At 46.3% G+C, this 16,902-nt stretch overlaps 1 protein-coding gene across 1 annotated transcript in view; it reads left to right on the top strand.

The window, feature by feature from the left end:
- pag1 (phosphoprotein membrane anchor with glycosphingolipid microdomains 1) overlaps nt 1–16,902 on the top strand; it is a 50,665-nt gene that overhangs the window by 1,333 nt on the left and 32,430 nt on the right. The gene's annotated exons all lie outside the window — the stretch shown is intronic.

Raw genomic sequence — 16,902 nt, 5'->3', positions numbered from 1 at the left:
CCCCTGTGGCACAGACTTTTGTTTTGGGGTTATATTTGTCAAGTAGTTCACCTGCAGGCTCAGGGGAGGCTCACTATCTCTGCTGAGCCACCACAGTTGGATGCATCATGGCAACACACCCCGGGTCATCTCCACACCAGATGAAACTAAAAAACACTGTTTGTGTCTTTTGCCTAGCGCTTTCTAAACGCTGCCCAGCCAACACTGAGACACCTCCCTTCCACATACCCTCTATCACGCTTGCACCAAGACCATGATGGATGTCCCGATTTACATCGCAAAATAATCCATCTTAATTTTTGTGAAAGGAGCCTCATTTTCAGAAATGAACACACCCTTTGGCAACACAACACAACACTCTCATGATACATCTGCGCTGCTGGAGACCAGTGTTGGAAAACGCTGCATAGTATGCAGCGATACTCAGCACTACGTTTAACCAGCGTTGTGGGGACAAGGCCTCGGCCTCCGCCATAAAGAATGTGAAGAACGGGGTGTTGAAAGCACCGCGCCAACTGTCTGCGTTTACCTTGTCTCCACATAGGCAGACTCCTTATTTATAGTGCTGCTACGGGCAGCTGTTGTTCCGAAGACAGGGGAGACGACATGAGAGAGAGACAAAGAGGGAAATTAGAGAACTCATTGCCAGATTTAAGTATGAGGGAGAGAGAGTGGAATAGAGAGGTAGAGAAAAAAAGAGCTTCTTTCCATAGTTTTTACAACAACGAGAGACTTTTGACAACGTGCATGGTAGCCCATTCCCATAGGATTTTTTCTCTGAATACGCACAGCCTTTAGTTTGTGCACGTGTTGTTGATTGACAGGAACAGTGTTGAGCTAAAAAAACATGTTCCCAGTCTGACTGCAAAGGGGGGGGGGGATAACCCGGAAGTACAGGTGATATCAGGTGTTGCATTAGCAGACATGCTGGAACTTTCTATTTATTGACACACATAATTGCTTCACTTTTTCAAACAACCAATGGAGGCAAACCAACTGTTATGAATAGTTCCCTTTAAAAAGCTAACAACATAATACCATGGGGAACCTCACATAGTGTAAATAACCTTGTCACCTGTGAAAGTGTTCCTTCGGGACAAAACAGCCATGAGATGTGTTTCTATCTAGGATATAGAGGAAACGTAGTTTACACAGCAGCACTAGATACAATATCTGTTTGGTGTCTACGCATATGTAAATGTATGGATACCTAATAATGAGCTACTACATGCATACAACTGTTCCAGGAGGATGGGTGTCCCTTCCCTTCATTGATTCCTTACAAAGGAGCTGGGCAGGGTTTGTCAGGCACTTTGCATGGAGTGGGAACAGCTGCTTTTAACAGCAGCTCTGTTTCTCCACACAGTACAACAATTATAAGATTAAGAATAATGATGAGTAATAGTCTAAAGTAATCCTTTCCATTTTTATTTCAAGCCTCATCATTTGATCGTTCTCAAGGTAAATCTTCTTATGATGCATTTATAGACGAAGGCGGGAATCACCTTTGTGATTCCCACATTTTTATGATTTTATGACAAACAACTCATGTTATATATGATGCTCCTATTTTGGGTAAAGGGTTGCGCTCCAGTGAGGGCTACACATGGCCTGTAGCCCTGTCTGGCTGTACGGCTCACTGGCTTTGGAAGTGATGCTTCATCTAAGGCCACAGAGACGTCACTTTACAGTCCTTCCACCCATTTCACACCCACTTAGACCTTAACATGCCACTGCTCCCTCTCACCTTCCCACTCACCAAACCACCTTCATCATTGGTAGGCAAACAACACTGTGTTTACCATGCCTTTACGCCCCACGGCTTGCAATTACCCACCTCACCACCTGTCCAACACAGTTCTGTTTAGGGCCAGCATATGTCGTGTGTATTTTGATTTTGATGGAACATATAACATAGAAAGACATATAGCGGTTGTAATTGTGCATGGCTATTTGATACATGAAACAAGCTTGTCCTACAAATATGAAAAAACAATTTCTGTTCTGCTTTGGGTTTTCATGTGTTTTGCCGTATCCACAAGGACTGAGTGATGCATGTACCTATTTACAAACACATGAAGCTATAGCCGTGGTCGGACAGCAGTATGTGTCTGGTTTTAATGTCTTGCTCTACCTCATCCTCATTGTGTTGTCAGCTGACACCCCGCATAGCAAGCCCTGGGGAAATGTGTGAGAAACCGAGACACTGCAATGTTCTCGTCAGTGTGTGAATGTGAACCATCTCGGACTCCCGGCTCTTAAGATGAGTACCCATTCATGCTGCTCCTCCATTTTTGTTTCATGGCAACAAACTACAGGCAGTCTTTCTTCATGGCTGACAGGGGGGGGGGCATTCTGTTTGCTGCATTTCCCAACGGATATATCTTGGAGCTAATACTGCTACCCTCTTGGGGGGTATTTCAATAGTATACACTTGGTCAAGTCCTTTCAAAGCAACGCAATAGACGCTATGACAAAAAACCCACCAACATATGGCTAGGATTTGGGCTAATGGCTAAACACTCTCATAAAAGAGATGTTCAATTTAAGAGATCAATCTTACAGCTTTTTTTTTGACATTTGTACAGACCACATATAACAATTTCATAACATTTACGCAAGTGGTGAACGTCTGGTTCTTTGTAATCTATACATCTGGATTCGTGGAGATGCCATTTCAAGGTCTGATGTTTGCAGACGAGAGAAACTTGCTGGATGGGTGAGGGAGGCTGTGGGCCTGTGGTGGTGGTGGTGAAGGAATGATCGTTAACCTTGCATCCGTTGTCTCATTGGCTCAATGACACTGCAGAGCTGTAAAGGTGTTATCAGCTCATAAAGTGTTTATGCAAACCCCATCGTGGCGGGGAAGGGAGAGGGAGTTTCAGTGGGGAACAAGGACAGTATCTATAAGTGACACTGACATTTCTAACAAGTCTGATGTAGATGATAGTCAGTTCTACACACCGCACCTTTAAGAAAGTAGTGCATAGAAGTTGACCTTAGCCTGCTATATTGTTTATTTGGTCGTCGGTATATACATTTTTCCCTGATTTAAGAACAGTGTGAAGGTCGACTGTTTTGCATTAGGACATCATGTGTGGCAAAGCATCAAATTGTCCTCACAATCTGTTTAAAGATTTTCAAACGTGGTTGCATTTGAGCTGAATTAAAAACACGTCTCTATTAAGGATACAGATTATAATCGTTTTACATTCTCTCTCGTTCAATTACATGCCCCGGGTAGTTTATTTGAAACCAGGAATCCATATTAAGTTAGCCGCTGATGTTAAATATTGAACCGGTGGATTATTTCATAAGTAGCTTAGCGGAGGGGCTGTGCTATACAGCACCTCCTCTCTGTGTAATTTGAGCCTCCAAAGCAAGGAGGAACACCGGATATAATTTACATTATACAAGATTTATCTTACAAACAATGATCTACACTTGCTCCAAGCGAGTATTATTAATTTGATACTGATATTAGAGAAAAAAGCAATTTCAAGCTTTTGAGTTGCACTCAAATTCCATTGCCTCTGAATATAGGAAAGCTTTTGAGTTGTGTGTGTGTGTGTGTGTGTGTGTGTGTGTGTGTGTGTGTGTATATCGGTGTGTCTGTGTGTGTGTGTGTGTGTGTGTGTGTGTTATACTATTTGATGTTACAGGTGTTTGCACTGCCTGTGAGTGTGTGTGGGCTGTGTGCATTGTGTGTTATACTAGGACATTGCGTGTTTATTCCCAATGCCTGAACTGTTGTCTATACGTGGCCTGGTTTGGACCATGCCTGAACCTGCCCGAAACCACACACGAGCACCCATGAAATGCACACGCACAAACAAAACAGACTAAGACACGTCCAAGACTAAAGTCAAAAATAATATGTATACGTACACAAACTATTGTTCAGTCAACATGTAAACATCATCATCATGTATTGTTATTGAGACAGAGAGAGAGAGAGAGAGAGGGAGAGAGAGAGAAAGAGAGAGAGAGAGAGAGAGAGAGAGAGAGAGGGAGAGAGAGAGAGAGAGGCAACGTTTGCATGAAGTAAACACTGCAGATTTGATTAAGAGACAGTTGGGATGCGCTAATGTGAAATCAGAGGCGTGCTCCCCAGGGATTGTGGGGGGATGCTCCTCATTATTCATTTCCCCTTCGCTCTGCCCCAGCCACTGCCAGTCCACAGAGCAGACAGCGACACTTCTCCAGGGGCTCTTAAGGTTTCCTCTATTATCAACATTTCCTAATGTAATCAAGGCTTTATGAATATAAAGATGGGGCTTCTGCCACTTGGGCATTCCTTGGTTACTTACAAAGCTCCCATCTCCAGGGTTTTCATCACATCATATGATTCCACTGCGTTACATGGGTAGACCAAAACGCTTATGCAAATAAACCAGTGGGACTGGCACTTATTTGGATATTATCTTGCTGTTAGCCATATTCAGATAATTCGTAATTTAAAAACAGGGAAACAATAGACGGCTACATTACAGCAATACAGCTACATGCAAGGTACAACCGTGTTGCTTTTTTAAGAGCATTGGTTTGAAAACGGATAAAGCTGATAACAGCCCAAAAACCAACTGTCAAATTCCCAGAAAGAATGTGAGTGTGGGAAAAGGCGCAGGTATATCCATGACGACACCCCTCACCAAGCCTATTAAGTCTATTAAAGAAGGAGTGGGCGGGGCCAGACAACCTGGTCTAATCCCAAACAACCAGGTGTGTCGTTGTGATGTCTGTCGCCGAGTAGTGCAAAGGACAACTTCTGCTGAGGCGAGCATAGAGGTGGCTTACAGACGTATTTTCAACTGACACAAAAACACCAAAAACAGGAACGCTATCCGTATACGTGTGTGTGTGAAGTATTTTCAAAACCAGTCTTCTTGGTCATGGAGTTGTTGATGCCTGCCTGCATATCTGACTCTTTGTCTGATTGGAGATAAATGCTTGTCATTCTTCTGTGTTCTCTCTATGGATTCCACCAATGTGCTTTCACGCGTTTGTTTCTGCTCCAGCACACGCCGTCCTGGGCATAGTGTGGATACGATATGATGAGACGAGGTCCTCTTGTGTTACGCCTGCTACGGTGGATCAATGCATGCAGTCGATACGATGCGATCAATTTGAGGTCGGTTTCCATCCTGGGCCACTTGACAGTTGGCTGGGAGCCGGCTGGACAGTATGAAAAACGAAAGTAGGGAGACTAGAATACCTTTAACAGAAAGTACTTTGGGTGTGTGTGTCATGCATGACAAAGACTGAGAACGCGGCCACACCTACGTACTGAACGAGATGTGGACAGGCGATAGAGGTGCTGTCACTGTCCCCAATGTGCTGTATTTTTGTGCAGTCAGATGAAAAGCAGCATGTCTGTTGTGTTGGCCTCAATCCACGGACATACGCCGAATTATGATCTGGCTCACAGGGTGGGAGGGTTACTGACACCAAATAAAGTTCCCCCGCTTCACCATGTATCCGTTTCAATATCTCTGTCCTTTTCTGTCACTGTCTTACTCGCTCTCCTTCTAGCTCTATCCTTCACAGACACACACACACACACACACACACACACACACGTCGTACATACACACACACACACACACGTCATACACACACACACACACAAGTCGTACCATACACAAACACGCACACACACAGAGGCACGAACGCACGGCATACGTGTTTGTGTGTGTACACACACACAAACACAAAAGCCCCCAGTGTGTGACCCTGACTTCTAAAGTGGTCCTCCCTTAACTGGTCCATAGTAAGGAAGCAGGAATATTATCTCTATGGGCTCTGCTTTATTAATACAAGCCGTAGATAAACAAGGTGTGGGTACGTGCAACGACAACAGCGGCTGTATCCGCCGGGTAAATGCAGTATCTGTTGGAAACCACATAGACGCATACAAGGCTACTGGCCTTCTCTTACAGGGTAAACTATTTGAGAGAGAATAGCCAGCGGCCTTGATTGTGTTATGCATGGTGTAAGCTTTACACCATGCTTTACCAGGGTTACCATACAGCCTGTGTGTGTGTGTGTGTATTTGTGTGTGTGTGTGTGTGTGTGTGTGTGTGTGTGTGTGTGTGTGTGTGTGTGTGTGTGTGTGTGTGTGTGTGTGTTTGTATGTGTGTGTGTGTGTGTGTGTGGCTGAATGACAGGCCTGAGTTATGGCAGATATGCTGTAGAGCCGGTAGTAAACTACACCTAGGAATGAACCCACATTCAAATTAAAAGCGCAGTGTACTGTGAGTGAAGTAAACTTGTGTTACCACCCAGAATCAATTACTTGAAACAATGTGTGTGTGTGTGTGTGTGTGGGGGGGGGGGGGGGGGGGAAATCGGTTGGTGACTGTGTGTCTGTGTGTGTGTGTGTGTGTGTGTGTGTCTGTGTGTGTGTGTCTGTGTGTGGTTGTGTGCTCAGCTGCTACAGGGTTGTCTCAGTTACAAAACAACCACAATATCAAAAAGTGAAGTCCAATACAATAACAGGGTGTAAGTTTCCTGTTTTTATAAATGTATTTAAGGTGTTAGTTAAAGCGGTGTTAATGTTTAATCATGACAAATCTTTTCCATGCAGTAAGTGAATAATTACTGTTTATAATCCGCTACAGGTTAGCCTTTGCCCCGAGAGTGGAGGCTGATATGAAGTTGTTTCTACAATACAGTTATCCACTACTTGCCATCTTTAACAGCCGTGTGGGCAAGATGCTGTCAGAGAGACCACACAACAGAGTGTGTGTGTGTGTGTGTCTGAATAATACAGTTTATATTCTATGAGCTCTTGCAAACAGCTGGGGAATAATGTGATTTTAGTCAATGGAGCTCTCTGTGTATGTGTGCAGACTGGCGTGTGTGTGTGTGTGTGTGTGTGTGTGTGTGTGTGTGTGTGTGTGTGTGTGTGTCTGGGGGGGGGGCATGCGTGTGCTATGGTTTTCATTACAAACCGTATTGTTTATTATCTATTAATCCAAATCGTCATCTTACATCTTCAAAAAATAAAACATCTTGCCTAACTATTGTCATTTGATCCCACACACACACACACACACACACACACACACCACACATACACACACACTGAGCTCATTGTGTGAGCTGAGCTGGTTGTTGGCCGGAGTGGTGTGTTGGTAAATATGTTTCAGGGCCCAGACTCAAACAAAGAGCCATTAAGAATACAAGGGAAGAGCAGGGCAAGTCTGAAGCAAAGGGCGTCGTTGTAGATAAGAGTAGAAAGAGGGAGAGAGCGGCACAGAAAGAGAGGAAGGGAAGGCTAGAGAGGGAGGCGAGGGAAGCATTACTAACAGGGAATGAGAATGAGTGCGTCGCGTTGGGGAGAAGGGTGACTAGGACTGGATAAAAGACATTGGCGAACGGATGGCGCGCTCACAAAGAGACGATTGTTCGAGAAAACAGTGGCCAGAGACAGGATAAGCCGGGTTGGTAAGGGGAGGGTGTTTCCCTTCAGCCCAAAAAGGATGTGGGCAGCAGCACCTGTGGTCAGCGGCTGAGTGGGCCGTCGGCCGAGGGACCGCCGGCGGAACCTCAGGGCCGGGCCGCTGTGGCGTCGTTAGGACTCCAAGGGGGATGCACCGACGTCGGTTCTAGTGCTAGGCAGAGGTCCGTAGCTGGGCTCATGTCTCTCGTACTTGCTAAGCCACGGTACCACTCCAGGGCACCGAGAGCTGGACCCCTGGTCCGCAGTGTCGCTAGGGCGGAGGAACGGCGAGCCCCGGGGCATGTGGACGCACGCGCGTCGGTTGGACATAGAACCCTTTGCAGAAGCATTCCAGACACACTCAGTCGAATCTGTTTAATCATTTATTTAATCCGCGCAATCACACCATACAGTAATGACCATGGAACGGTTTTATATACATGTACCAATATTCATGATCAAAGCTTAATTACCACGGTGGATGCTTCCTGGTATATGTTGCGCTGAAAAGCCCTTTTATAATCGGCACACAATGATTATCATAAGGAAGGTCACTTTGATAAAGGGAACTAACAAACCCATGTCAGCAACGGTATCACGTTATATGTTTTATTTGTTAGTGTCAGAAATTGGGGAACATCGCTGGAGATAGAACATATGAGGTAATCATATCAGTTGTTGGTATTGGCCCCACTTTAAGTACTTGTACTTGGTTTGAATAAAAGTGGTATTGTTGCATTCCTATATATACTGTATGTATGTATGTATATATATATGAATGTGTATATTTGTATATATGAATGAAACCACTCCATGTTGGAGTGAAGGAAGCACAATGCACACCACACAACACTGTCCCCCACTAGGGATCTAGCTGGCGCCCTGACCACAGAGACGTATCTTTCGGTTGGCTGCATCAAGGCACGCCTACGGTACAGTTTCCGGATCTCAGCCTGACTAAGCGTGTCATGTCGTTAGCCCCCCACACCTGCTCAGACGTCAGGGGAGCTGAGGGGACACGTGAAGCTGTATTTACACAGAGGGGCTGGACTGTCCCTCGTGTGTGTAACGTAATGATGACACTGCGGGGACCACGGCCGGCTCCTCATTGCTGATATCCTGCCAGTCAGTGTGAACACATTACATGGATGTACCTCTCCCAAGACCTTCATCACACGCTTAAACTGTAATGATGAGTGTTACGGGTGGGGGGCGGTCCGGACAGACAGACTTAATCCTCAATGTCCTGCACATCAACGCAGCAGGCAGTGCATGTCACGGGGAGATACTTCAACCTTCTCAGGCGGGGGACAGGACACTCCCTCTTCATCAAAAACTGCACATGAAACGCTAACTGGCTGAGAAACAATATGGCTGTACTACAATATCCACAGCGGGGCCTCAGGCGCGATGCACGCGGTGGACCTCCGGTGCGTTGTCATGTTTTTAACGAGATATTTTGAGAATCTAATCAAGAGCCCCTCTACGCAAACTCCCGCCTGGGCTAGAACACACCACGATTATCACAGGCCGCATATTGCTCGGTGAGTCAGGCTCCATAATGAACCACTTTATGAGCCGACATTTGTTTTACTGTGTGCGTGTGTGTGTGCGTGTGTGTGGGTGTGTGTGTTTTTCATTTGGCACTGTGTAGCAGCTGTGCATTCTCTTTTTTCAACCCTGCCTCTAACACGCAACTTTAAATCAATTCCTGTGCTGAAAAATCACATTTTATATTTGGAAGGGTTCCTAACATTAATATTTAACGTGCAAACCACAAAGCATCCACTCCTGTAGCATTTACGCAAACTTCAGAGCAAAATATAGATACTTCGTGATGGCTGACTCAACACCCATAAAGGCCTCTCATGAAATGTCACGACAACAAACAAGACAACAATCGCGTAAGAAATTAACTACATTTTTGAGAGAGAGAGAGAGAGAGAGAGAGAGAGAGAGAGAGAGAGAGAGAGAAAGGGAGAGAGAGAGACTGTTAGGACTCTCTGGTCAGGATCCAGTAGCTTTGATTACAACAGAGTTCCTGCTGTCACTTCCCGCTCCTTCTGCTCGGCTTCTTATTGGCCGGATTCCCGACATCCCCATGCTCCCTTTTCCTCTCTGTCTGTATCCCAACCATTCCCACTGGTTCCACTGACCAATCCTAACATACTCCTAACACGATCCAGGGACATTCCTGGAATTATTACGGCTAAGTAGAATCTTGGAACATTTTCCAAGTCTGGGGTGCAGTGGATTCCAGAAGTCCTCTCCACCGCAGCCCAACTCGTACAGGAAAAGGCTTTTGTTTGTCTTATATTAACCCTCAGGCCAGAAGAGCAACATTCCAGATTGAATGAGGAGGATAAGAAAATAAGGCATCCTCTTCTCTCCCCCATTCCCTCCCTCCCTCCCTCCCTCCCTCTTTCCTTCTCAGCCTCCCTCCCTCCCTCCCTCCCTCCTCCCTCCATCCTTCTCTCACCCCCTCTTTCCCTCCCTCCCTCCCACCTTCCTCCTCCCCCTCCCTCTTTCCTACTCCCACTCACTCCCTCCCTCCTGTCTCCTCCCTCCTTCCTTCTCTCACTCCCTCCCTCCCTCCATCCCTCCATCCTCTTCCAACTCTCCCTCCTCTCCGTCTCTCCCCCTATGTTTCTCCCTCCCTTAGCTCTCTCCTCTTCCTCCTCTCTCTCCTCTCCCCCCTCCCCGTCTCTCCCCCTGTGTCCCTCCCTCTCTCCCTCCCTCCATCCATCCTCTCCCTCCTCTCCATCTCTCCCCGTGTCCCTCCCTCCCTCCCTCCCTCCCAGAGTTACAGCCTCTAGAGGACACAGCCTGGGCTCGGCCCATGCCTAAAATATGTTGAAAGAAAAACACTACAAGGTCCTGTTTCTTTCCCTCCACTCTCTCTGCGGTGTACAGTCCCCCTCGTTTTTATCCCCCTTCACCCATTTCATCCCTACCCATTTCCTCTGTTCCCCTCATCTTTATTTTCATCCTTACTCCCCCCTGTGTCTCCTTTTCTGCTAACCCCCTCCTGCGGCCTTTCTAAAGTGCTCTTGGGCCTGGCAGCAGTTCAACTCTTTTCAAGTCACTGTTTTCTCTGCAGCAACTCCTCAGACACCCTGCTGTGATGCTCTCTCTCTCTCTCTCTCTCTCTCTCTCTCTCTCTCTCTCTCTCCTGCAGTAAAACCTGACTATTCATGCTTTGCCACCGAATGTGTGCAGTTTACAAGTCTTCTGTATCTCGACGGTGCTTTATTTTAAACCATTCCATGAGACAAAGACATGATCTAATATTCATCTCAGAAAATCAATCAATATACACAGGCACATTCTGCAGTTTTATTTCTAAAAATCCAATGATAAGACTCTATCCAAACTGCCCAGTGCAGAGTCTTAATGGAGCCGGGAAAGACCCAGGCATCTTGCAGATGGAAGCCTTCAGTTAGACAGCAGAAGAGTCATGAGACTAGTTGGCTGAGAGTCAAACAACCTCGCTACTGACCTCTGTACTATCCTGCTAGCATTCAATGTACGAGATAAAAAAAAATGCAAGATTGCTGGGGGGCTCTTGACCAAAGCTTTGGTTTCGTTGTGTGTTTCATGTGTTCAGTGGATTTTCTCTACAGAAGTCCCGTACGCTCCACAGAGGGTCATTTTCAATTGTCTCCTGTAAGTGGCTGATGAATTACTTGCACAGTGAACCACATCGATTCCCCTCCTCTGGATGTGAGCGAGCCCCTTGACTCTGGGTAACTCAATCGCTCAGCTAACGGCGCGGCCCGCTGTATGTTCTTTGCGCCTTCATGTGTGTTAGTGTGCGAATCAAATATCGTGTCGTACTATAATGCACACACACACACACTAGCAGAGAATGGGCCCTTAGGGACGGTAACGATTTACTCTACTACGATGTGCATTGAGCGGTGTTACAAAAGAAAGCCTTTGTTTTTTTAAACGTTTGTAACACGATTGTAACAAAACTATATACTACTATATTATAAAGCATTTAAGAGAATGCAACTGATTCAGTAAAACCTGTGTTGATTCATGAATGGATCCTATCTTGGAGTTTATCTTACAGAAGCGTTTTTCGCTTAGGAGGTCCCGAAATAATTACGGGAAAAAACACTAGTAAACAGGAGGCTGTAATCTCTGGGCTGGTCAGAAATAAATCTGTAGGTTCTTTAGAATGTCTGAAAAGGGAAAAGCAAGGAGCTGTTATGTAAACAGGGCGTGTGCTCCCCTAACAGGAAGTCACCCGCTGTTTTGTCTATGCTGCCTCGGCCCGAATTATTTATAGTGCGACACACAGCCACAGAATGATAGGACACAATATTAGTGCACTTCCTGTTCTTTTTCTCTTATAGATTGTTAGCGTTTAACCGTTGTCATGCCGACGAGGAGGATCAATATTGAGCTTGGGGGGAGCTTTTATTGGGTTGTTCTGTCTTTTTCGGGGGGGAAAGGAGGGGGAGAGCCACAGAGACTTGTTGTGTTTGTTTGAGAGAGAGAGAGACAGAGACAGAGAGCTTTATGTGGTGAATGTCAGGCAGCCGTGCTGTTTCCCAGAGTAAAGGATTATTGTAGAGTTACAGTGAATCAGCAGGCCCAAACCCTCCCAATAGATTCACTGTGTGTGTGTGTGTGTGTGTGTGTGTGTGTGTGTGTGTGTGTGTGTGTGTGTGTGTGTGTGTGTGTGTGCACATTTATGCTTGTAGTTAGATGTGTCATGGGGGCTTGAATATGTGTCTGCAGGACAGGTGCATACAAGTGTGACAGACATTGACGTCAGAACAACACAGGTGTGTGTGTGTGTGTGTGTGTGTGTGTGTGTGTGTGTGTGTGTGTGTGTGTGTGTGTGTGTGTGTGTTCAGCTCTCGACTGTTGCATGTGAGCTGCCACTTAGGAATTCAAAGCAGCTGTCAATCTTTTAGTCTACCTGGAATTCCACACCCATACACAAGTACACACAAAAACAACAATAGCCAAACATGAAAACATGGACATAAGCTTTTTTTTTTCATTAAGCTGATAGTAAGTCTCAGTTCTTTGCATGCATCCTCAATACTTGTGTGTGTGTGTGTGTGTGTGTGTGTGTGTGTGTGTGTGTGTGTGTGTGTTTGCACGCACATGAGTGAGTCAATATATGTGTGTGTGTGTGTGTGTTTGTCTTGGAGTCTATTGCAGGACATAGTCCCAGACAGACTGTCCCTGTTCTCACTCTCCTACAGTGAAAATACCGATTGATTGTTAGCTTGACGTTAGTCACCCCTCAACAAAGATGCTCACTGTCCCAACACTTCATCACCACTGGCAGAGAGTTCACACACACACACACACACACACACACACACACACACACACACACACACACACACACACACACACACATACACACACACACACACACACACACACACACATGCACGCACGCAAATGCACGTTAACACACACACAAACGCACACACAAATTAAGCACACACACACACACACATACACATTCACATTCACATAAATACACCCATACACGTTCACATGCACACACACATACACACACCGGCACACACAAACAATCATATTTGACATGTTTGTTTTGTGTGTGTCGGTGTGTGCCTGCATGGTTCTCTATCAGTGTGTGTATGTTAGTGTCAGCTCTCATCCACTCTTGAGGAGCTCCAGGCCTATATGCTCACTGTTCCTCTGCTGAGGCTGGCCCGGGGTCTGTCCGAGGGTCTCTGGCTCTCCTAACCCCCCCCCCCCCCGGTGTTTATTATGCTTATCCGTGAGAAGCCCGGCTCTGGCTGCCATCAGGAACGCTGGGACGCAGGGAGCAGGGAGAAGGACCCTGTAGCATCATGGATATCAACACGCTAGTGTTTAAGTCATCAGTAGCTCACATTCCACCACTGCTGTTGTGCGTGGGCACATTTGTCGTTTGTGTTCTTGTCATGCAGCGCCCAGGGACCTTGTCCTGCACATTGGCTCTTCCTCATTGTCTCTCTCTTAGAAAACGCTTGCATTGTGATTTTATGTATTTGTCTTTCCGCATTTACTATTGTGGGAAACCAAAGATGTGCTGAGACGCGTTATCTAGTTATGAATGAGCCGAGCGCTGTTGTGGATTTATCTTCAGCTGCACTATTCCACACAGCCTCCACTTGTTCCCTAAATTAACAGGCAAACACTCGCTTCTGCAATTGTGCGATAATCAATTGTGAAACTAAGTGTGTTTTGAGATGGCCCAGCCTGTCCCATTGCAATCAAACTTTCAAAAATATAAAAATACACAACATGCTGTTAATGATAACTTCTTCCCTTTATCACATGGGAGTATTTTACCTGACGCCCGCCAAGAAAGACGCCCCAATTATCTTTTCACCACAAAAATCCAACCTCCCCCCCCCCCCCCCCACACACACACCATGTGACTTCGCCTCGCATTTCCTCACGGCTCAGAGCAGTCCAGCGCACCACGAGCCGGCCTCCCACTGCTTTCTCTCTGCTGTTTCCCTCTTTCTGTGTGAAACGACACCTCGGCTGCTCATCGCCCAGCCATCAGACAAACTAATTGGTGAACAGGTGGATGAATTATTGATACTCGTACGCCCAATCGTTGGTGGAATAACAAGCCCAGCTGTGTGCAGTTTGGCGGATTGATGCCAGCCCCCTCCCCCCTAACAGCGCTGTGTTATGTCTCGATGGCTGTAATTGCAAGGCCCAGGTCAGCTAATGGCTTCGATTACCCAGTCCCCCCCCCCATAAGGACTTCTTTTATAGCAACTATAAACCAGCGCAGGCCTTGGGAGCATCAGAGCAGAGGCACAGTATCCAGGGAGGAAGGAAGGGGAGATTAAAGTTTCAGAATCAGCCGCACACTCGTCTACTTCTGGATTCTTGCTTCTCGCTCCGTTCAAATCATGAAAAAATGTTATTTCATGTTGAACTCTTCGTGGGTGAGTGAAGACGGGGCTCTCTCTAAGCAGAGCACATCTGTGTCAACTTCCTCTCAGCTTTAACAACGTCGTTCCTCCTCGTTAGTCTGCCTCTTTTGATTGGTCCACACAAACCTCACTGGTACCCTTCTCCCCTTTTAACGGGGTTGTTCTTGGGCTGACCCAATCCAGCGTACGTGTGTCCTGCTGCGAAGAGCGAGTTTATTAGTCAAGGTGAAGGGTCAGAAACGAATGAGGACATGAAAAGGGTTCTGGAATGTGGCCGAAAGGAAAAACTAAACACAAGAGAAATGCTGAGAATTTGTTGTCCTGTACGACACGCATGGTGACTCTCATCGCGTGCTGGGGCCTGTTCCTCAGAACACAAGACACTAAAGCCCTCTCATGGTTATAAAGGACACCTTAACATCTAATCCAGGGCACCAGGCACTGGCATAGTGGTGTGGTGTGCGTGGACTGTGAAGGTCTGACCGTACAGGATTTAAAACAAAAAAGGGTTTCCACTGGATTATGTAATGTCATTCATGAACGCTTACTGCATTATGAGTTCCTTCGTGGAACGTTGTGTGAACTGTTTGACTGACAGTACAGGTGTAGGGAAAGAACCTAGGATCAGTTATGGATTTAAGGAATGTGGTCGTGTCGGTTTACGACAATAAGCAGCCATTAATGGCATTAGCGTTCAAAGCAGCTGGGTTTGGTTAGCATCCATATTGTCCCATTTTAAACAATGGGGTCGAACCAATGAAATAAACCTTATGACACGCCACCTTGTCAGAAGCTTACGACCAAAGCTTGCCCTTTGGAAGCGGTTTCACACTGACGCCGACCACGCTGAAAATGGGTTAGCCACCGCACACTGCTAACCACAGGAACCAGGGCCAGGGCTAGACAAAACAGAGGAAATTGGCCGCCCTTTACTTTCTCCCGTCTAGACTCGTTCCATACTAATTACGCCTGGAAGGGAATCCCAAAGAAATCAGGATGCCCCAAGTGGGAGCTTTCTAAAGGTTATGTTTTCAGACTTTTAGGCCATGATTGTGTCAGTTGCTGGTGGAAGGGGCCAAGTTTGACCCACTTGTATCCGGCAGGCGTGTGTGCCTTGTGCTGGCCTTCTGTGTGCCTAATCTACCAGCGACCTATAAAGGCCTCCATAAGAGCAGGTGGTTACATGGGCCGTCAGCCTAACACCACAACAATGGTGTCATATGGTTGGAGGACGTGTTGGAGAGCCAGTAGGGCGGGGGGGTTATATGGGGAGGGGGACTTGGGGACGGGGGGTAACAGCTTGTATTATTAAAGACATAGACTGGAGACCTATGGCTTCACCGAGGAAAGGCTGGGGGTTATCGCCGTGACATCGGCCACAAAGGACACAAGGGCGTTTATGAATATGGAATGCTACTATGAGAATTTGCACGTTCATACCCGCATTAAAAACGATACGCAGAGGGCAACGCGGAGAAAGAGCCAAAAACAGAGGAGGAGACGTCTGTCGTCCGTGCATGTGGTTAGGAATCAGGTCTTAGGCGGTCTGAATAGAGAGCACACAGACTTTAGTTGGGTTGTGTTGCTGAGCGGGAGAGGGGAGAGAAAAGGCAGCGTCTGTCTTCTCATTAGCATGCTAGGCTGTGGAATGAAGTCGAACAAAAGATCTGGATTTGCTGAGCACTTGTTTAACCGTAGAAGCTGTTAGAGATAGGTCCTGAGATAGATTTATTATTATTATTATTTTTTATTTATTATTTTTGTGGTTGCCACTTTGTGTTTCAGTGGATGAACATGGTATATTGCTGATGAATTTGGTAAATAGCTTGAGAATTACTTATTTTGAATGTTGAACAATAAATAAAGTTAAAGCTTGCTAGGCTGAGTGACAAGGGCCAAAACGAAGAGCATCAACCTTTTATTATTCTAATTCTAATCATTATATTATTTATTGTTGATTTAAGTCCTTCATGATCCAATAGCCAATGTCACAAAGTGACATTTTATCCTGAATAATACCGGGGTAGATAAAAGCAAAAAACACCAGAGTGTTATAATGGAATCCCCCCCCCCCCCTTGACCGAGCAGTGTGCAGAGAGAGAGAGAGAGTCCGAGTGGGTTTGTTTGGGGACTCTTGGGCCCCGTCCGCGGGGCCTGGGAGGGAGCAGGCTGCAGAGTACTGGGGCCACACAATGGGTTGGAGGTTACAGCCGCTTCCGCGGACCCTGCTGGGGATTAAGGGGGCGGTTGGATTAAGGGACGAGGTCCCCGCAAGATGCGCTCCTCTCTGGGGAGTCGTTTCAGGACGGTCCTCCGAGGGTCATGGCTGAGAGAGGGTGTGCACACACTGAAACGTCTTGAGTTGTACCCGGATGGGCATTATAACCTTGAAACAATTTCCTCACTAGATGGTCAAATAATTGTGCAAGAGTTGTTGATGTTTGGTTCAGTGCGTGTATGTGTGTATCCGTGTTTGTGTTTTTGTTTGTGTATGTTTGTGTTTTTGTGTGTGTGTGTGTG

Source organism: Pollachius pollachius, assembly GCF_949987615.1.
Source record: "Pollachius pollachius genome assembly, chromosome: 13".
In the NCBI taxonomy this organism is placed as follows: domain Eukaryota; kingdom Metazoa; phylum Chordata; class Actinopteri; order Gadiformes; family Gadidae; genus Pollachius; species Pollachius pollachius.
This window is presented reverse-complemented; position numbering and strand designations above follow the sequence as displayed.